This window comes from Heteronotia binoei, chromosome 2, assembly GCF_032191835.1.
Source record: "Heteronotia binoei isolate CCM8104 ecotype False Entrance Well chromosome 2, APGP_CSIRO_Hbin_v1, whole genome shotgun sequence".
Classification (NCBI taxonomy): Eukaryota; Metazoa; Chordata; class Lepidosauria; order Squamata; family Gekkonidae; genus Heteronotia; species Heteronotia binoei.
Window position 1 is genome coordinate 42,719,807 of NC_083224.1, and position 8,282 is coordinate 42,728,088.

Genomic DNA, 8,282 nt, shown 5'->3' on the forward strand with positions numbered 1-8,282 from the left:
TTACAGAATTAACAGAAACCATGCTCCACATAGTTATGTGTGTTGGGTCTTGAGTGGGGTTATTTGCATGTAAATAAGCAGGGCCTTTGACCCTGCCAAGCAAATCAGTTTCTCTAATGCAATGCTGTAATCACTGAATAAAAAGCTGAAATCACTCTCTCATGAGCGTCCTCCTGCTTTGAACCCAGTATTTTTCCACTAACTGTATATGCAAACATTCAGCCCAGCCCCTTCCTACCCTTGTCTGCCTCCCGTTTGTCTGTGGAGTTTGTTTTGGAAGACTCTTGGGGAAGGGGCCTACTGTCATGGTGAAATTCCAGTGTTAATTCATTGTTTTATGGTTCTGCTTAACCTGGTCTGTGAAGTATCATGGAGGACCTAACTTTGCTGGTTTGTTATTCTTTCCCTTCCCCCCTTCCCTGCTTCATGGCTTGTAATTAGAATTAGTGAGAATCGAAACTAAGTAGTCGGCACCTTCCCATACATTCCGGTAAGGGAGTGAAAAACATCTGGGAAAGCAAGGACACAGTCCTGATAATGCTATGGGAAAGTAGACAGTTATGATAGTTTATGTGTGAATGCTACCCCACAACCCCATCCCTTGGAATCCCTTTGAAGTAGTCTTTAAAAGTATTGTATCAATGTATAGTTGGCATTACTCTCAAGAACCTGTTACCAAAGTATCGGTCTATCAATAAACGTAGTCTTTGTATCAACTTCGACTCATCATTGAACCCACGTGCTTGACACCTACCTTTTTTTCCTCCTTCATTTAAGCGTTGTCAAACATCATGTATACTTCTGATGCTGGATAAATAAATATTAATTTTGGGAGCAAGTATGGAGTACTGATTTTAGTACAAACTAGGGATGGGGAAAGTTGGGCTCAAGTCCCTGTTATGAAGCTGACTGAGTGACCTCTGGTCATTCTGTCACAGCATAAACCTTATGACATGGTTCTCAGGAGGATAACATGGGGAACCGTGTATACTGTCTTAATCTCGTTGGAGAAAAGTGCATCAAAAGTGTAATAATCCACAAAGTTCCTCAGTGTTCAACTGAATTTATTTGTAAATATGTCTAGCACTGCAATTCCAGAGACACATGATGACATACCATTACTATGCCATTGTGCTATTATTATCTGGGCAGTTGGGAAACATTATCAGTATGTCTATATTATTATTACACAGTCACCATGATTTTCCTGTGACATAATGTTTTTAATATTTTACTTCCGTTTAGAAGATCATTTGAAGCAATTATACATTTTGTTATGAATAGCACTATAAACCATGGGAACATATGTTGCGGGTCTAACAACATAATTTTGTCATGCCTAAACAAATTAATTTAAAATTCATTTTCATGGTACTTCCCCTTATGTACTATTTAGAACATAAATATTGTTTCATTGTCAGAATTAATGTTATCAGTTGTGTTGTCTCGTGCAAATGTCTGAGTTCTGTTAGAACTCTGAAAACACCATCTATACAGAACTGGACCATACTCCACTCTATGATAAATGGAGGTTAGAAGGAAACCTGGAAAACAGCAACAGATACCTTCCTCTCGGTGTTCAGAGTACAAAATAAATTATAGTAATTTAGTCCTTTAAAAAAATAACATCTTCTTAAAATCAACCAAATAATGCAACATATTTTAGTTGGTCCTTATGCATTATAGTACATGACTTTCATTTTGGATTTTATTTTGGACAAGCATGTCTGCCTGCAGTTTCTATTTGTAAAGGTAGTAAAGTTGTATAAATATCATGGTATAATGACACACCGCACCTCAAAAAGGATATTATAGCATTGGAAAAAGTGCAGAAAAGGGCAACTAGAATGATTAAAGGTTTGGAACACTTTCCCTATGAAGAAAAGTTAAAACGCTTGGGGCTCTTTAGCTTGGAGAAACGTCGACTGCGGGGTGACATGATAGAGGTTTACAAGATAATGCATGGGATGGAGAAAGTAGAGAAAGAAGTCCTTTTCTCCCTTTCTCACAATACAAGAATTCGTGGGCATTCAATGAAATTGCTGAGCAGTCAGGTTAAAACGGATAAAAGGAAGTACTTCTTCACCCAAAGGGTGATTAACATGGGGAATTCACTGCCACAGGAGGTGGTGGTGGTGGCTACAAGCATAGCCAGCTTTAAGAGGGGATTGGATAAAAATATGGAGCAGAGGTCCATCAGTGGCTATAAGCCACAGTGTGTGTGTGTATATATATATGTGTGTGTGTGTGTGTGTATATGTATATGTGTGCGTGTATATATTGGCCACTGTGTGACACAGAGTGTTGCACTGGATGGGCCATTGGCCTGATCCAACATGGCTTCTCTTATGTTCTTATGACACAAGTTTTTGTAAAATGCACCCTAACTGCCAATCTGACTCCCAAACTAGTTAAACTACAGCACCATACTGTGAGGTTCAGTGCTTTTAGCTGTATGCAATAGATAGTATGCATATTAAAGTCTTATGGATTTCATTGCAGTTACTTCACAACTTTAAATCAAATTTTTCTGGTTTATTTTATTTTGGATTTGTCTCTATGTCTTCTTTGTGTGTAATTATGGTACAATGCAACGTGGTACCTTTCACTTTCTGTGATTGGATTGCTATGATCTCTGAACAGAATGTGCTAAAAGATTGAGTCTGGCACCGGGTATGTAAGAACCTAGCTATTTACAGATGAGTTGCTGCTTTTGATATAAAACTCTTAGTTAGCAAACATCCAGATTACTGCAAATTCTTCAATTTTCCAGGCATTCACATCAGTGGCCTTCCTGAAATAAATGCTCATACTGTAACTATTTGTTTTGATTAGGCATCTCAAGTATTCAGTAATATTTATTGACTTTAGAAATTGAAGATCTGCAATTCATAGGGTGATGTTTTATTTACACACACAGCTTTCAAAAATCCATGTGTTTTTAAAGTTAGATTTAGAAAGCCTCCTCGCCAGAACAGTAGTTTTCAGAATACCTCTGACACCTCTATCTGTCTAGCTATTGCTTCCCATTTTTCTTCTAGTTAAATCATTTTTAACCTAGAAGAACAATAGCAGCCTTATACCCCACTGATCCAGGTGACGCATTCCTTTATCTAAACCTTTTAACAGGAGACTTGCTCTCTACCAACACAAAGCATCCTGATTGCATTCAGCATCATCTCAAACTACTTGTATTTAGGAAAAAGTATGACCGCAATCAGCTTTCTGACTGCTGTAGCAGGAAAAAAACACAAAAAAAGCCAGAAGTTTATCCTAATCAGCTGGAATAAATAGCTTGTCAGATATAAATTCCCTTTAGTCTGAATGACCAAACTATGCCATGCAGGGTCATCTGTAGATTCATTGTAGACCCACCCAGGCATTTTCAGTGGAAACAGGCTACTTCCAAATGGCTTTATGACAAACTACAGAGTGCTGCAAAAATGGAAGTCTATAATTAGAGTTTATTTCATTTATACCCGACTTTTCTTCCCAGTGGGGAGACCAACATTCTCCTGTGCTCCATTTCATCCTTACAATGACCTTGTAAGGTAAGGTAGTGTGATGAGAGAGAGTAAGTTGGCTCAAGGCCATCCTTGGAGTGAAGATTTGAACCTGGGTCACCTAGATCCAACTGTGCTGGACAAGAAGATGAAAAGGTGTGCAATCAGGACAAGTCTTAGCTGGTTACTGCATATGAACCATACTTATATATCAGTCTTTATCATTTGATGTATCACTGTATCTAGTGAGCTTCTTCCAAGGCGAGGTGGTACAAGGGGAAGACTTGCAAAATTTGCAGCCAGCACTTTGCAAGGTGTAAAGAGCAAGGTAGACGTAAAACATGGTACTTGTGAGTGCCCACTTGAACAATCCTTGTATGGACACATGCAACTCCAGTGCCTTTTCTGGACATTACCAAGTACAGTTTAAGGTACTGGCTATCACTTACAAAGCTTATCACGGTCTCGGCCCCTCTTATTTGCAGGACTGCCTCTTTCCCTATGCTCCACCATGACATCACATGTCAGCAGGGACTTCTGCAGGTGCCAGCCCACAAATTTATTTATTTATTTATTTATTTGGGATTTATATCCCGCCCTTCCCACGAATGGCTCAGGGCGGCATTATTGGGCAAAATGGGCAAAATCAACAACTGCCTATACATGTGCTTTCTCCGTTGATACTCTCACTTTGTGGAATAGCCTGCCTGAGGAGGTCAGGAAAGCTCCCCCTCTAGTGGCCTTGCAAAAGCGATACAAAACTGAACTATTCAAAAGGATGCATGGTTTAAACATTACGTGGATAAATGAATGGGACGTGATCTATACCAGGGATGGCCCATGGTAGCTCTCCAGATGTTTTTTGCCTACAACTCCCATCAGCCCCAGCCAGCAGCTACCGTTGGCCATCCCTGATCTATACCACTGTGTATAGCATATTGTCAGTAGGATCCTCTTTTCTGTACCATGTAATGTGACATGTCAATACTTATGCTATGCTTCTGCTAGGGTTGCCAAGTCCAACTTAAGAAATATCTAGGGACTTTCGGGGGGGGGGGCAGGAGCAAGGGTGTAGCAAGCACAGTTGAACTCCGAAGGGAGTTCTGGCTATCACATTTAAAAGGACTACACTCCTTTTAAATGCCTTCCCTCCATTTGGAATAATGAAGGATAGGGGCACCTTCTTTTGGGGCTCATAGAATTGGACCCCCCAGTGCAATCTTTTTGAAACTTGGAGAGTATTTGGGGGAGAGGGACTAGATGCTATGCTGAAAATTCAGTGCCTCTACCTCAAAAAACAGCTCCCCCCAGAGCCCCAGATACCCATGGATCAATTTTCCATTATACCATATGGGAATCGGTCTCCATAGGGAATCATGGAGTGCCCAGCAGTCATTTCCCTCCCACCCCCACACTTTCTGATGACCCTGAAGCAGAGAGAGGACCTACAAATCGGGGGATCCCCTGCCCCCACCCGAGGATTGGCAGCCCTAGCTTCTGCTTTTTTCTGGTAGTTCCAGACTTCTAATATCCTAATGCACTAGTTACTGAATGTCCCATTTTGTTGATTATACTGGCTCACTATGTGTGAACTATAAATAATGTAAATAGAGAAAAGGTGCATAGGGAAGCAGTCCTGTGTTATTCAGTTCTCCCTTAGAACTGCAATCTGTGTTTCTGAAGAGTATCACTTCAGAGTGTGCAGCGTGTGTGCGTGTGCACGCATGTGTGTGTGACTGAATGCTCTTCCATTGCACAATATTTAGTGTCATTCTGATTGGCCTTAAAAAAGCTATTATATGGATTTTCTTTCTGGTGAATTCTGTGTGGGTCAAGGTGGCTGGCTGTTCACAACATTTTTTTTTCTTCTGTACAAAAGTCACCATGGTGAGAAATGCTATCAAGTTACAGCTGATTTATGGCAGTCTTGAAGGGTTTTCAAGGAACCCCGTGGCGCAGAGAGGTAAAACTGCAGTACTGCGGTCTGAACTCTCTGCTCACGACCTGAGTTCGATTCCGGTGAAAGCTGAGCTCAGGTAGCCGGCTCAAGGTTGACTCAGCCTTCCATCCTTCTGAGGTCGGTCAAATGAGTACCCAACTTGCTGGGGGGAAAGTGTAGATGACTGGGGAAGGCAATGGCAAACCACCCCGTAAAAAAGTCTGCTGTGAAAACGTTGTGATGCGACGTCACCCCAGAGTCAAAAACAACTGGTGCTTGCATAGGGGACCTTTCCTTTTCTTTCCTGTAGGGTTTTCAAGGCAAAAGATGTTTAGAAGTGGATCCAGGTGGGCAGCTGTGTTGGTCTGAAGCAGCAGGACAGATTTTGAGTCTGGCGGCACCTTTAAGACCAACAAAGTTTTATTCAAGGTGTGAGCTTTTGTGTGCCTGCTTCCATGTCATGAACCTGGTATTCCTTAGCAGTCTCCAAATACTAGCCAAGGCTTAGCTTCCAAAATCTGACAAGATCAGGCTAGCCTGGGCTGTCCTGCACACAGAAAACTAGCAAGACTTGCTTAAAACCTGGTGTTTGATTTTCTGTGTGGCATGGACCAGGCCTATGTCAGTTTATAACATGTATAGAACTAATAGAGACTGGATAGTGTTAATAGCCCTAATCTTTGCAAGTGGATTTATTGAAGAGTTTAACGGTTTCCTTTGCTAAGCCATGCAATCATGTACATGCTTTGACATTGCAGCTGACTTTTTTTAGATTCCAGAAGTTTACTGAAATTCTAGGAAGTGCTTAATATTTCACGGTTCTTTATGCTGCTTTTGCGGTTTTGCAAAAGAGTGACCCTGGTTGAGAGAGGACACTTCTGCTCATAAGAAATCATTTTCACATGGTTCCCTGTGTAACAGATCACTTTCTGTGTCTTCTACTTTGTTAAATTGAACAATGACTTTTCCTAATCTCTTGTTGCTTTTATTTAACGGGTTAAATAGATTAAAATCTAAACCTTTAAAGGTCTTAAGAATGATCAAGCAGCCAAACATGCCTGACCACAACATCAACATGAACCATTTTCCCTTGAGTTTATTTATTTATTCATTCAAAACTGGCTGGGTCCCAAAGCACAAGTTCCAGAAATGCTTCGGAGATTAGAAGAGTCAGAAGAGAGGCTCCTGTTTAACTTTTATTTTTTCAACATCTGCCTGATGAGGGATTTGTAGGAACCAAAGGCTTGCATACCATTTTGTGTAGTTTTGATTGGCCCTAATAAAAAGTCATTAGTTGGAGACTGATGTGTGAATGTGTCATTCTTAATTGTGAAATGCTAAAAACTAATTAACTGAGACTCTGTGTTACACTCCATTTATCTCCTGAGAGCCAGTTTGGTGTGGTGGTTAAGTGCACGGACTTTTATCTGGGAGAACCAGGTTTGATTCCCCACTTGCAGCTGCTGGAATGGCCTTGGGTCAGCCATAGCTCTCATAGGAGTTGTCCTTGAAAGGGCAGCTGCTGTGAGAGCTCCCGCAGCCCCACCTACCTCACAGAGTGTCTTTTGTGGTGCGGCGGGGGGGGAGGCAAAGGAGATTCAGAGTATAGGGCGGGATATAAATCCAATATCTTCTTCCTCTCAAGCATGGCAGTAGCTAACAGCATCCTTTTCTTCAAAGCCATGTTTTCAGTGTTTAGATTTTCATGTCACATATTGTATTTCCAAGTCAATACCTGCTGACAATGTTGTCCAGGTAAGCCTGCAGCAAGAGGGATGGGCTAAAAATGACATGCCAGAAACAGAAAGCTCACCTGGTCCAAACCATGTGGATGCTCTGTCTTCTCAAGATGTCCACTGATTGTTCTTTTCAGAATAGTGGCAAAGTTGGGGGTGCTGCTGAAACAAAAACCTGGGTGGTGGCATCAAAAAAAAGGTTTGGATTGTTCTGATGCAGTTTATAAGTTACGCCAAAGACTTGTGCTGTGGAAAGGGAAACTGAGTTACCATCTCACCGCTGAAGTTTCTGGTTTCTTATCTCTGAATACTACAGCAGATATATCACTGCTGCACTAGTAGACTGTCTGCTATGTCATATTAACACATGGCAGCTTCCTTATCAGTTCACTTAAATTTCCCAAGAGCTGAGTCTCCTTGCTATAAGCATCCTTTATCAGAACTTCTAAGCATTATCAGCATGTACCGGCACTATAGACCCACTTAAAGGACATGAGAAAATCTCATATCTGGAACTGAAACATCTTTCTTTATCCTCTTCTTAATCTATAAATGTCTTGTTTTATAAGAAAAGGAGCCTATTTATATCCAGAAGACCATCTGCTGAGAGGCAGTGTGCATGCATAGTTCACTAATTTCCTGGCTTGAATTCTTTTGATTTAAATTTTTTATTAGATTGCTTCATCATCAGTTTATTAGATTATTGTGGGTAATATGGACACATGTTTAGGAGTTAACCAGCTCCCCTTTTAAATATGCCTTGTGGCTTGAATAATATCAGGGATAAGACACCAGTAAAACCCTGGAAGAAATCCTTCGATGTAACACTTGTACACACATACACACACACACAAAGTTGCCTTATACTGAATCAGACCCTTGGACCTTCAAGGTCTGCCTTGACTACTTATACTGGCAGTGGCTCTCCAGAGTCTCAGGCAGTGGTCCTTCACACCACCTCCTACATGATCCTTTTAACTAGAGATGTCAGTGATTCAACCTGGAACCTTCTGCATGCCAAGCAGATGCTCTACCACTGTGCCATGGCCCCTCCCCTAATATACAGTCTAAAGTGAAACTGTAGCCCTCTACAGACATTCTGTT